We start from the raw sequence: 13,410 nt of genomic DNA, 5'->3' as shown, positions 1-13,410 counted from the left end.
CAGGATCTGGGGAGCAAAGCGCTCAGGGACAGGTGTTCCCATGGTCGCACTGTTGCTATAGGAGGTCCTCTGGCCTGTTGAGATTCAGAGTCCTGAGGTAGGAGCCAGGCCTATGCCAGTGCTTGCTGGGTGACTGGACCAAATGGCAGGTGGTAGCGGCACCAGGGGTGACGTGAGCTGTTTGGTCCAGGGGCGAGCATCTTGGGGCCACTGGTGCAGCTGCAGGATCTGAGGTTGTGGCTGAATGCCACCGTTAAAACTCAGCCTTTTGGCTCACACCTGTAATCCAAGCGCTTTGGAGGCCAAGGCGGGCGGATCACCTGAGGTCGGGAGTTCAAGACCAGCCTGACCAACATAGTGAAACCCCATTAAAAAAAAAACTCAGGCTTTGTCACACATGTCCTGGGCTCAACAGCCTGCTGACAGCCCCAGCAGGAGCCAGTAACAGCTGTGGCTTCTAGAGGGGGCTGTTCATAACCCTCCGCCCCCACCCACCCAAGTGTTCCAGGTACCTGCCCCAGCAGGCGTGTTCCTTGGTGGCCCCTGGCCAACTTGCCTGGTAGGGAAACGGACCCAGGAGTGGGAAGCTGTTGCTCAGGAATCATGGGGGTCATTGATCCACTTGCTGGAGGTCTCACCTCCTAGGGCACGCACCCCTCCCACAGCCTGCATGGTTCTGGTTGAGGGGCAAGGCCCACCCCCAGCTCCTCCATCTCATTGCAGACTCTGAGCAGCACTTGGCAAAGATGTTCTCTGGTGCATCCTCTGCCAGGATCTAGAGAAGGGGGAGCTGCAGGGGTCAGGTCTGGGTCCCATGGCAGGGATATCACCCTCTCCCGCTCAGAGTCTGGGAAAATCTCAACTATGCAAGTAAAGGGAGGTGGGGAAGTGAGGAATGTTTGTGTCACTGATTGCTTTGTGAGGGTGTGAAGAGTCCTCACCAGCGTCCCATTGCCTGCTCACATGAGCCAAGGCTGGTTCCTCAGGGCATTTCCTGAGGAAATGGAATCCCCAGCTTACCTGGCGGGAAAGCAAAGACCAGCTCCAGGTAACGCGGAGCTGTTGAGGCCGGACTTGTTCTCTTGGGGTTGGGGGTGCATGAGCCAGAAGAGCATGTACTTAGGTTTCGGCACAGGTTATTCTGCTGGTAGAAGGTCAAGATGCTCACACAAGGTGTAGTGCGCCTCCAGATGCTGGCGGCGACCCAGCTCTAAGTCGTCTGCCCCGTGCTCCACCTGGCCCCAGAGCAGCACTCGCCAGACGACCGTCTCCATAGAGCGGTCAAGCACCATGACCATGCTGGGGTCTGGCTCACCCAGGAACCCAAACAAGCGGGCCAGGTGAGGAGGGACCTGGCACACGGTGGCCCCAGTACCCGGGCTCCCCCAGAAACCAGGTTATCTAGTATTACATGGACAGGTATCAAATAAGCCACCCTGGTCTGCTGCTACTGCTTATTTTTAGTAGAAACAGGGTTTTTGCCATTTTGGTCAGGCTGGTCTCAAAGATTCACCACCTTGGCCTCCCAAAGTGCTGGGATTACAGGCGTGAGCCACCTCGTCTGGCTTTATTTTTTTTCCCCCGAGACAGTCTCACTCTGTCACACAGGCTGGAGTATAATGGTGCAATCTCAGCTCACTGCAACCTCCGCCTCCCAGGTTCAAGCGATTCTCCTGCCTGGCCTCCCAAGTAGCTGGGATTACAGGCATGCACCATGCCCAGCTAATTTAGTAGAGACACGGTTTCGCCATGTTGGTCAGGCTGGTCTCGAACTCCTGACCTCAGGTGATCCTCCCGCTTTAGCCTCCCAGAGTGCTGTGATTACAGGCGTGAGCCACCACACCTGACCTTGTTTTATTTTTCTAGTTCAAGTTTGATGTATTTAGTTTTTGGGGAGAGAGGACAGGATATTCACGAAGTGAACCATCTCCTTGCCGTCTCCAGCCGCCCAGGGTCACCCTCCCTGGAGGCAGCTGAGTACCTGTTCCTGTGTCTCCTTCGGAAGCTATGTGAGGCATGCATGCTGCAAGCGAATATGGTTCTGACACTTTTTTCCTCCTTTTATTCATTTATTTTTCTTGCAACAGTCTTGTTCTGTCACCAAAGCTGGAGTGCAGCGGCAAGATCTCAGCTCACCGCAACATCCACCTCCTGGTTCCAGCGATTCTACTGCCACAGCTTTACAAGTAGCTGGGATTACAGGCACCTGCCACCACACCCAGCTAATTTTTGTGTTTTTAGTAGAGATGGGATTTTGCCATGCTGGCCAGCCTGGTCTCAAACTCCTGACCTCACCATCTGCCCACCTCAGCCTCCAAAAATGTTGGGATTATAGGCATGAGCCACCTCACCCGGTTGTGGATGGACTTTTAAATGATGTTTAGACAACTAGATGGCAATTTGAAAAAAAGATAAAATTGGCTCCCTCCCTCATTTCAAAAACGAGGATAAGTCCTAAATAGATAAGAGGTATACAGTGTGAGAAATAAAACCATACAGGCTGGGTGCAGTGGCTCATGCCTGTAATTCCAGCACTTTGGGAGGCCGAGGCGGGCAGATCCCAAGATCAGGAGATAGAGACCATCCTGGCTAACACAGTGAAAACCCATCCCTACTAAAAATACGAAAAATAAGCCGGGCATGGTGGCATATGCCTGTAGTCCCAGCTACTCAGGAGGCTGAGGCAAAAGAATCTCTTGCACCCAGGAGGCAGAGGCTGCAGTGAGTAGAGCTCATGCCACCGCACTCCAGCCTGGGCAACAGAGCAAGACAACATCTCAAAAAAAATAAATAAAATAAATATATATATATATATATATGCAATAACTAGAAGAAACCATGGATGGGCCAGGTGTGGTGGTTCACGCTTATAATCTCAGCACTTTGGGAGGCCAAGGCGGGTGGATCATCTGAGGTCAGGAGGTCAAGACCAGCCTGGCCAATATGGTGAAACCCTGTCTTAATTTAAAAAAAAAAAAAAAAAAAAAAAACATAAATGATGCATGGATTTCTTGATAACCTAGGAGTAGAAAAAAATGTCTCAAAATCCAGAAGCAATAACAGACAAGCTTGATAAATGAGACAAATATTCTTTTTTTTTTTTTAATTTATTTTGAGACGGAGTTTCGCTCTTGTTACCCAGGCTGGAGTGCAATGGCGCGATCTCGGCTCACCGCAACCTCTGCCTTCTGGGTTCAAGCAATTCTCCTGCCTCAGCCTCCCAAGTAGCTGGGACTACAGGCGTGCACTACCATGCCCAGCTAATTTTTGTATTTTTAGTAGAGACGGGGTTTCACCTTGTTGACCAGGATGATCTCCATCTCTTGACCTTGTGATCCACCCGCCTCAGCCTCCCAAAGTGCTGGGATTATAGGTGTGAACCACCGCGTCTGGCTATTTTTTTTATTTTTGAGATGGAGTCTCACTCTGTCCCCCAGGCTGCAGAGCAGTGGCGTGATCTTGGCTCACTGCAAGCTCTGCCCCTGGGTTCAAGCCATTTTCCTGCGTCAGCCTCCCGAGTAGCTGGGATTACGGGTGCCTGCCACTTCTCCTGGCAAATTTTTGTATTTTTGGTAGAGACAGGGTTTCAACATCTTGGCCAGGCTACTCTTGAACTCCTGACCTAATGATCCACCTGCCTCAGCCTCCCAAAGTGCTAGAATTATAGGCATGAGCCACCGCACCCAGCCAATGAGACGAACATTCTAAGAACAAATTCTGCATGGCAAAAGACACAATAAGCAAAATCAAAAGATAATTGAAGAACTGGGAAAAAGCACTGGCAACCTGTATCACAGACAAAGGGCTAATATCTCTAACATATAAAGAGCTTTTAAAAATCGAGGAGGCCGGGTGTGATGGTTCATGCCTGTAATCCCAGCACTTTGGGAGACTGAGGTGGGTGGATCACCTGAGCCCAGGAGTTCAAGACCAGCCTGGCCAATATGGTGTAACCTCATCTCTACTGAAAACACAAAACTCAGCCAGGCATGGTGGCACATGCCTGTAATCCCAGCTACTCCGGAGGCTGAGGCAGGAGAATCACTTGAACCTGGGAGGCGGAGGTTGCAGTGAGCAGTGATCACGCCACTGCACATCAGCCTGGGCAACAGGGTGAGACTCTGCCAAAAAAAAAAAAAAAAGAAAAGAAGAAAGAAGAAGAAGAAGGAGAAGAAGAAGAAGAGGAGGAGGAGGAGGAGGAAGAGGAAGAGGAAGAGGAAGAGGAGGAAGAAGAAAGCCAAAAACCTGTAAGAAAAAAAAGGAGGCTGGGTGTGGTGGCTCAAGCCTGTAATCCCAGCACTTTGGGAGGCCAAGGTGGGTGGATCACCAGGTCAAGAGATCGAGACCATCCTGGTCAACATGGTGAAACCCCGTCTCTACTAAAAATACGAAAAGAAAAAATTAGCTGGGCATGGTGGCGTGTGCCTGTAATCCCAGCTACTCGGGAGGCTGAGGCAGGAGAATTGCCTGAACCCAGGAGGTGGAGGTTGCGGTGAGCCGAGATCGCGCCATTGCACTCCAGCCTGGGTAACAAGAGCGAAACTCCGTCTCAAAAAAAAAAGAAGAAAAGAAAGAAAAAAGGAAGAAAGGTAAGAGTTTAATGAAGACAATAAAACAGCCTTTAAGCTTTTTGTATTTTTAGAGACAGAGTCTCAGTCTGTTGCCTGGGCTGGAGTGCAGTGACAAGATCATAGCTTGCTGCAGCCCCGAACTCTTGGGCTCAAGTGATCTCCCACCTCAGCCTCCTGAGTAGCTGGGACTACAGGTATGTGCCCCTGTACCCAGCTTGGCCCTCAAACTTTGGAAAATATATTAAAACCTCATTTGTAGCCAGAGAAATGCTCATTACAACCACACTGAAATACCACTTCTCACCTACACAGGTTGACAAAAATCCCAAGGTTTGTTAGCATGTTCTGTAAATGTAAAATGAAGAGGAATGGAGTGATGGCTGGCAGAATTATCTATGCATTTCTCTTTAATCCAGCAATTCCACTACTAATCTATTTCAAGGATACTAGCAAAAAGGTGAAATGACTTGCAAAGTATATTTTTTTTTATTGTTTTATTTTTTTGAGACAGTCGTGCTCTGTTGCCCAGGCTGGAGTGCAGTGGCTCGATCTTACCTCACTGCAAACTCCGCTCCCAGGGTTCAAGTGATTCTCCTGCCTCAACCTCCAGATTACAGGTGCACACTACATACCTGGCTGATTTTTGTATTTTTAGTAGAGATGAGGTTTCACCATTTTGGCCAGGCTGGTCTGGAACTCCTGGCCTCAAGTGCTCCACCACGTTGGCCTCCCAAAGTGCTGTGATTGCAGGCATGAGCCACTGCACCTGGCCCTTATTATTATTTTTTTTAAACTTTGCTGTATATCCAGACGATCTCACATCAGAGTTAAGAGACCTTCCTTTTTCCTTTTTTACAGCTGTGTAGTATTGCATTGTGTGGCTGAGGCAGGAGAATCGCTTGAACCCGAGAGGTGGAGGTTCCAGTGGGCTTGCACCATTGCACTCCAGCCTGGGCAACAAGAGTGAAACTCTGTCGCAAAAAAAAAAAAAAACAGAAAAGTAAAGTAAAGAGGAGGTGGGGAGGAGGGGGAAGGGAGGGGAGGGGAGAGGAAGGGAGGGGAAATTTGGAAAACCCTTTGCCTCTATTGAACAGGTACAGATTTTTTTTTTTTGAGACAGGGTCTGTTTTTTTCCCACACCTCATAATGTCCAAAATAAAATTCTTTTTTAATTTCTTTGAGACAAGGTCTTGCTCTGTCCCCCAGGCTCGAGTGCAGTGGTGCAATCATAGCTCATTACAGCCTTGAACTCCCGGGCTCAAGCGATCTCACTTCACCCTCCTGAGCAGCTGGGACCACAGGAGTGGGCCATCTCGCCTAGCCCAGAATTTTTTCCTCATCATCATTCCCTAAACAATACAGCATAGGCTGGGCGTGGTGGTTCGAACCTGTAATCCCAGCACTTTGGGAGGCCGAGGCTGGTGGATCACGAGGACAAGAGATCGAGACCATCCTGGTCAACATGGTGAAACCCCGTCTCTACTAAAAATACAAAAAATTAGCTGGGCATGGTGGTGCGTGCCTGTAATCCCAGCTACTCGGGAGGCTGAGGCAGGAGAATTGCCTGAACCCAGGGGGTGGAGGTTGCAGTGAGCCAAGATCACACCATTGCACTCCAGCCTGGGTAACAAGAGCGAAAATCCGTCTCAAAAAAAAAAAAATAAAAAGTAAATGTAAGTTTTTTAGAGATGGGGTCTCACTATGTTGCCCAGGCTGACCTCAAACTCCTGGGTTCAAGCAGTCCTCCCACCTTGGCCTTCCACAAGTGCTGGCATTACAGGTGTGATCACCACACCCAGGTGCTACTATGTTATTTTATATCAGGAGCTTGAGCTTCCAGGGATTTTCGTATCTGAGACAGGTCCTGGAACCAATCTCCCATGGATACAAAAGGTCTACATATTAAAGGAAAATGAGGGCCGGGCGCGGTGGCTCACGCCTGTCATCCCAGCGCTTTGGGAGGCTGAGGCAGGTGGATCACCTGAGGTCGGGAGCTTGAGACCAGCCTGGCCAACAAGGTGAAACCCCATCTCTACTAAAAATACAAAATTAGCCAGGCATGGTGGTGCACACCTGTAATCCCAGCTTCTTGGAAGACTGAGGCAGGAGAATAGCTTGAACCCAGGAGGCAGAGGTTGCGGTGAGCTGAGATCACGACATTGCACTCCAGCCTGGGCAACAAGAGCGAAACTCCATCTCAAAAAAAAAAATCATTAAAAATAAAAATAAAGGGCCGGGCGCGGTGGCTCACGCCTATAATCCCAGCACTTTGGGAGGCCGAGGCAGGTGGATCACGAGGTCAAGAGATCAAGACCATCCTGGTCAACAAGGTGAAACCCCGTCTCTACTAAAAATACAAACATTAGCTGGGCATGGTGGTGTGCACCTGTAATCCCAGCTACTCAGGAGGCTGAGGCAGGAGAATTGCTTGAACCCAGGAGGTGGAGGTTGCGGTGAGCCAAGATCGCGTCATTGTACTCCAGCCTGGGTAACAACAGCAAAACTCCGTCTCAAAAAAAGTAAAATAAAAAAATAAAAATAAAGGAAAATGAGGCCAGGCATGGTGGCTCACGACTGTAATCCCAGCATTTTGGGAGGCCAAGGTGGGTGGATCACCTGAGGTGAAGAGTTCAAGACTGGCCTGGCCAATGTGGTGAAATCCCATCTCTACTAAAAATACAAAAATTAGCCAGAAATCACTTGAACCTGGGAGCAAAGTTTGCAGTGAGCTGAGATTGTGCCACTGCACTTTAGCCTGGACAATAGGGCAAGACTCCATCTAAAAAAACTAAACAAAAAAAATAATAATAAAGGAAAACGAAAGCTATAAAGAAATCTTAAACTTCCTTGGCTAATGTTATCATTTATGGTTTTTTGTTTTTTTTTTTTTTTTGAGACAGAGTTTCGCTCTTGTTACCCAGGCTGGAGTGCAATGGCACGATCTCGGCTCACCGCAACCTCCGCCCCCTGGGCTCAGGCAATTCTCCTGCCTCAGCCTTCTGAGCAGCTGGGATTACAGGCATGCGCCACCATGCCCAGCTGATTTTTTGTATTTTTAGTAGAGACGGGGTTTCACCATGTTGACCAGGATGGTCTCGATCTCTTGACCTTGTGATCCACCCGCCTCGGCCTCCCAAAGTGCTGGGATTACAGGCGTGAGCCACCGCGCCCGGCCAACAAAAATAATAATAATAAAGGAAAATGAGAGCTATGAAGGAATCTTAAACTTCCTTGGCTGATGTTATCACTTACTGTTTGGAACCAATAGTTGTATATGTGTATGGCGTACACAGCGATGTTTGGTATATTGTTTTGAAGCGGTTTGGTATTTAATGGTATGATGCAAATGAACATATCAGTGGTATTAGAAACCCGAATGTTTAGGGAAAGAGAAAAGGGACGGAATAATACTGTAAGTGTCGCATGTGAACGTGAAATGCCATGATGAACCTGTGATTTCTTTTTCTCTTTCAAGAGTATGTGCTTCTTAGCTCTGTATGCTGGGAAGACCCAGAAATGAAGGCAACCTGAGAGCAATGAGGATTCTCTGAACCCAAAATTTGCGCCATGAAAAGAGGGCTTCTTGAAGAAGCGGCCCATTCCAGGACTGAGCAAGAAATGTAAAAAGTGGGAGTTTAGTCCAGGCGAAGTAGCTCACGCTTTGGGAGGCACTTTGGGAGGCCGAGACGGGTGGATCACCTGAGGTCAGGAGTTCGAGACCAGCCTGACCAACATGGTTAAACCCTGTCTCCACTAAAAATACAAAAATTAGCCAGGCGTAGTGGCACATGCCTGTAGTCCCAGCTGGGGAGGCTGAGGCAGGAGAATCGCTTGAACCTGGGAGGCAGAGGTTGCAGTCAGCTGAGATCAGGGCACTGCACTCCAGCCTGAGCAACAAGAGCAAAATTCCGTCTCAAAAAAAAAAAAAAAGAGAGAGAGAGAGAGTTTAAAGTCTCGTACCAGAAAGCAAAAAGCATTCAACACAAATGGATATCAGCATCAACGTGAAAGTGCTCCTCTTGTCCCAAAATGTGACCACGTTAGCATTGGAAAGAAAAACAGAGGTAGCCTGTGGTCCCAGCTCTCCGGGAGGCTGAGGCAGGATGCTTGAGCCCCGGAGTCCAAGGCTTCAGTGAGTCCAGGTCCTGCTACTACACTCCAGCTTGGATGATGGGTCTTTTTTTTTTTTTTTTTTTGAGACAGAGTCTGGCTCTGTCACCCAGGCTGGAGTACAGTGGCTCAATCTCAGCTCACTGCAACCTCCTTCTCCTGGGTTCAAGTGATTCTCCTGTCTCAGCCTCCAGAGTTGCTGGGACTACAGGCGACCGCCACCAAGCCCAGCTAATTTTTGTATTTTTAGTAGACACAGGGTTTCACCATGTTGGCCAGGCTGGTCTCAAAGTCCTGAGCTCAAGTGATCCATCCACCTTGGCCTCCCAAAGTGCTGGAATTATAGCTGTGAGCCACTGCACCCAGCTAAAACCCATCTCTACTAAAAATACAAAAGATTAGCCAGGTGTGGTAGTGCACACCTGTAATCCCAGCTACTGGGGAAGCTGAGGCAGGAGAATTGCTTGAACCTGGGAGGCGGAGGTTGCAGTGAGCCGAGATTGCACCACTGCACTCCAGCCTGGTGACAGAGGGAGACTCCCTCTCAAAAAACAACAATAATGAACAAACAAACCAACAAACAGAAAAACCAGGAGGTGGCAACCCTTCCTCCTTGGGCCTTGGTTTCCCCATCTATAAAATACAGAGAGAGTCTCCCTGGAAGGCTGAGATTGTGTCCAACCTTGGCTTCCTGTGGATTTCAGTGGGTTGACCCATGGTGTCTGGAGTATATGGGGCAGTGGGAATGGTAAGGGGAGCCACCACACATGTCCTTTACATCGTGTCCTTGTGCACGGAGATCTCCATCCTGGGAATCTGTCCTCAAGCCAGACCCGCTACACCAAAATGCAGCGAACAAAGACATGTGATCCAGCTGAGGGGCCCAGGCGGGGCTTGGCATGGTCTGTTTCAGGCTCCAGGGGTGCTGTGCTACTAGGAACCTCTGGACAGACCCTAAGGCAGGGCCTGCAGACTCAAATGCCTGGAGGAGTGACCCCTGGCAAAGTCAGTTGCACGGTAGAGGAATTAAAACTGGGGCCTTGGTGGCTGGGTGTAGTGGCTCATGCCTGTAATCCCAGCACTCTAGGAGGTGGGAGCTTGAGGCCAGGAGTTCAGGATCAGCCTGGGCAACATAGCAAGACCCCATTTGTTTTTTGTTTTATTTTTTGAGACAGTCTTGCTCTGTCACCCAGGCTGGAGTGCAGTGGTGCAAACTCTGCTCACTGCAACCTCCGCCTCCAGGGTTCAAGAGATTTTCCTGTGTCAGCCTCCCAAGTATCTGGGATTACAGGCTTGCGCCACCATGCCTGGCTAGTTTTTTTTTTTTTTTTTTTAATTTAAGAGGGAGTCTGGCTCTATTGCCCAGTCTAGAGTGTAGTGGTGAGATCTCGGCTAACTGCAAACCTCTACCTCCCAGGTTCAGGCAATTCTCCTGCCTCAGCTTCCTGAGTCGCTGGGATTACAGGCACCCGCTATCATGCCAGGCTAATTTTCGTATTTTAGTAGAGACAGGTTTTCACCATGTTGGCCAGCCTGATCTCGAACTCCTGACCTCAAGTGATCTGCCCACGTTGGCCTCTCAAAGTGTTGGGATTACAGGTGTGAGCCACCGTGCGTGGCCCTCATCTCTATAATACAATTAAAAATTAAAAAATAGGGGCCCAGGGAGTGGGGCTGCCTGGGCTTCAGCCTTGCCCCCACCACCTACGTCGTGTGACCCTGTTGCAGCTCCCTGATCCCTCTGCAAAGCATCGGGATGCTAATGCCTGGAACATTCCGGAAGATGAGTTCATCCGTGCAGAGTGTGGAGAACAGAGCTGGGGCTCAATAAAAGCTCAGGAAGCGTTCACGCAGCTGTTGCCATGGGGACGTGCAGGCCCTGCGTTGCCAAGTCAGTCGGTTTTCAAGAGAAGCTGAGAGTTTTGATGTGGAAGGTCCCTGTTGTCGAATCTTGGTTGTGAATCCAAAAAGGAAAATGTGAGATGCTGTAAAGTGCACACTGATCACTTTGGTGGACCAGCCGGGGTCTGTAGCCTCTGTTCTGAGACCTAGAAGCCAATGGTAAAGCTGGGGACCTGCTTTCTTTCGGGCACTGGCCTGGGGCTGGGGCAGGCATAGAAAAGAATGAGCCCGGCCTTTGCCCTTGGAGAACGCCCAGTCCTGAGGCAGGGCTGAGATTTGCCCTTTAACCCTGCCACAAAGAATTATGAGCTTGACATAACTCCTTGGTTACAGGTGTGAACAAGAAGCAGGGCCGCCGCCTGCACACAGGACAGTTGCCCTGGCCCCCAAGGACCTTTGATCCCATCAGCAAAGTGCCAGGACTTCTTCATAGGTTTTTTTGTTTTTGAGACTAAGCCTCACTCTGTCGCCCAGGCTGGAGTGCAGTGGCACCGTCTTGACTCACTGCAACCTCTGCCTCCCAGGCTCAAGTGATTCTCTTGCCTGAGCCTCCAGAGTAGCTGGGATTACAGGCGCGCACCACCACGCCTGGCTATTTTTTTTTTTTTTTTGTATTTTTAGTAGAGACTGGGTTTCACAAGGTTGTCCAGGCGGGACTCAAACACCTGACCTCGTGATCCGCCCGCCTTGGCCTCCCAAAGTGCTGGGATTACAGGCATGAGCCACCACGCCTGGACCAGAAGTGTCTTTGTTTTGCAGGACTCCATGCCCCTCTTTCCCACTCTGATGTTGGCATCTTGGAAATTCTGTATCTGCAGCACAGAGGGCAGGTCTTGCTCTAAGAACTCGTTGGGGCTGGGCACACACCTGTAATCCCAGCACTTTGGGAGGCCAAGGCAGGTGGGCCACCTGAGGTCATGAGTTTGAGACCAGCCTCGCCAACGTGAAGAAACCCCACCTTTAATAAAAATACAAAAAATTAGCCAGGCCTGGTGGCACAAACCTATACTCCCAGCTACTCGGGAGGCTGAGGCAGTTGAATCACTTAAACCCTAGAGGCAGAAGTTGCAGTGAGCCGAGTTCTCACCACTGCACTCCAGCCTGGGCAACAGAGCAAGGCTCCATCTCAAAAAAAAAAAAAAAAAGTGAACTTGAGCAGGCCAGGCCCTTTGCACAGGCATTTCCTTGAAGCACCCCCCCAGGACTCTTATCATCCCACTTTACAGTTGAGGGAACTCACGTTCAGAGAGAGGCAGGGACATTGCCCATGCCCCCAGAGTCATCCCATACTCCCCTCCCAACCTTCCCTCTGTCTTAGCCCTAGAGGGCTTCAGTTCTTTGAATTTGAATCTCACAAGCCAGGCACCGTGGCTCACGCCTGTAATTCCAGCACTTTGGGAGGCCCAGGTGGGGGAATCATGAGGTCAGGAGTTTGAGACCAGCCTGATCAACATGGTGAAACCCCGTCTCAACTAAAAATATAAAAATTAGCTGGGCGTGGTGGTGCGCGCCTGTAATCCCAGCTACTCAGGAGGCAGAGGCAGGAGTAACATTTGATCCCAGGAGGCGGAGGTTGCAGTGAGCCAGGATCGCGCCATTCCACTCCAGCCGGGACGGCAGAGTGAGACTCCATCTCAAAAAAAAAACCTCACTTCTCCTTGCTGTTCCCTCCACCTGAAAATCCCTGCCTGTCCCGTCCCGGATCCTCTGGCCACAACTCACAACTTCTATCTGGCCTTCTCTAGCCTCCGTTTAGAGTTTTCCCCCATCACTCCTTGTCTGAGAACCCTATTTCCTCAAGAGCAATGGCCAAAGTCAGTCATGACCTTCCTGTTTACTCCTTCTTGTCTCCCCGAAGGCAGACTCGACTCCACCACGGCAACTGAACTAATGCCAAGTGATTGCATTAATGATTTGATTGAATTAACAATCCAATTAAATGACTGAATTAATGATTCCTTTGCATTGATTAATGATTGAATTGATGTATTGGATTGACACTACCTCTTCTAATCTGTAGGTTTCAGCCCTACAGGGTCCTTTGAGCACCTCTCTGCTGGTGTGGAGATGAGAAACTAGAAATAAAAGACACAGCCAGACTTGGTGGCTCAAGCCTGTAATCCCAGCACTTTGGGTGGCCGAGGCGGGTGGATCACGAGGTCAAGAGATGGAGACCATCCTGGACAACATGGTGAAACCCCGTCTCTACTAAAAATACAAAAAATTAGCTGGGTACGGTGGCACGTGCCTGTCATCCCAGCTACTCAGGAGGCTGAGGCAGGAGAATTGCCTGAACCCAGGAGGCAGAGGTTGCAGTGAGCCGAGATCCCGCCATTTCACTCCAGCCTGGGTAACAAGAGAGAAACTCCGTCTCAAAAAAAAAAGATACAGACACAGAGATAGAGAAAAGAGAGTTTGGGCCCAGGGGTCCACTGCCAACCAAACATGGAGTCTGGCAGTGGCCCTGAGTGTCCAAACACTCTGACTTTTATTAAGTACAAAGCTGGTGTCAGGGTAGTTAGGGCGTGGCATTGGTGGTCAGTGATAGGGTCAAGTACATCACGTGTCCTATAGATAGGGGCCGAAGGCTTTCCAGTAGCGTAATGCATCAGCACTTTTCCATACTTGTCAAGAAAGAACAAAGACATTAAGATTTATACTCTTTTATTGATCGTATCTTCTAAGAAAAAAGGAACAGGTGCAGAAGCGGAACATGAGAGTGGACATGGAATGTGACCACTGAAGCACAGCGTCACATAGAGACAATTAAGCCCCGGATGTCTGTGGGCCTCCCTGACAGCCGTCAGGCCCACCACAAGAGCTTGGA

Source organism: Callithrix jacchus, chromosome 22 (genome assembly GCF_049354715.1).
Source record: "Callithrix jacchus isolate 240 chromosome 22, calJac240_pri, whole genome shotgun sequence".
Lineage (NCBI taxonomy): Eukaryota > Metazoa > Chordata > Mammalia > Primates > Cebidae > Callithrix > Callithrix jacchus.
The sequence above is the reverse complement of the archived record's forward strand: the minus strand, read 5'-3'. Positions refer to the sequence as shown.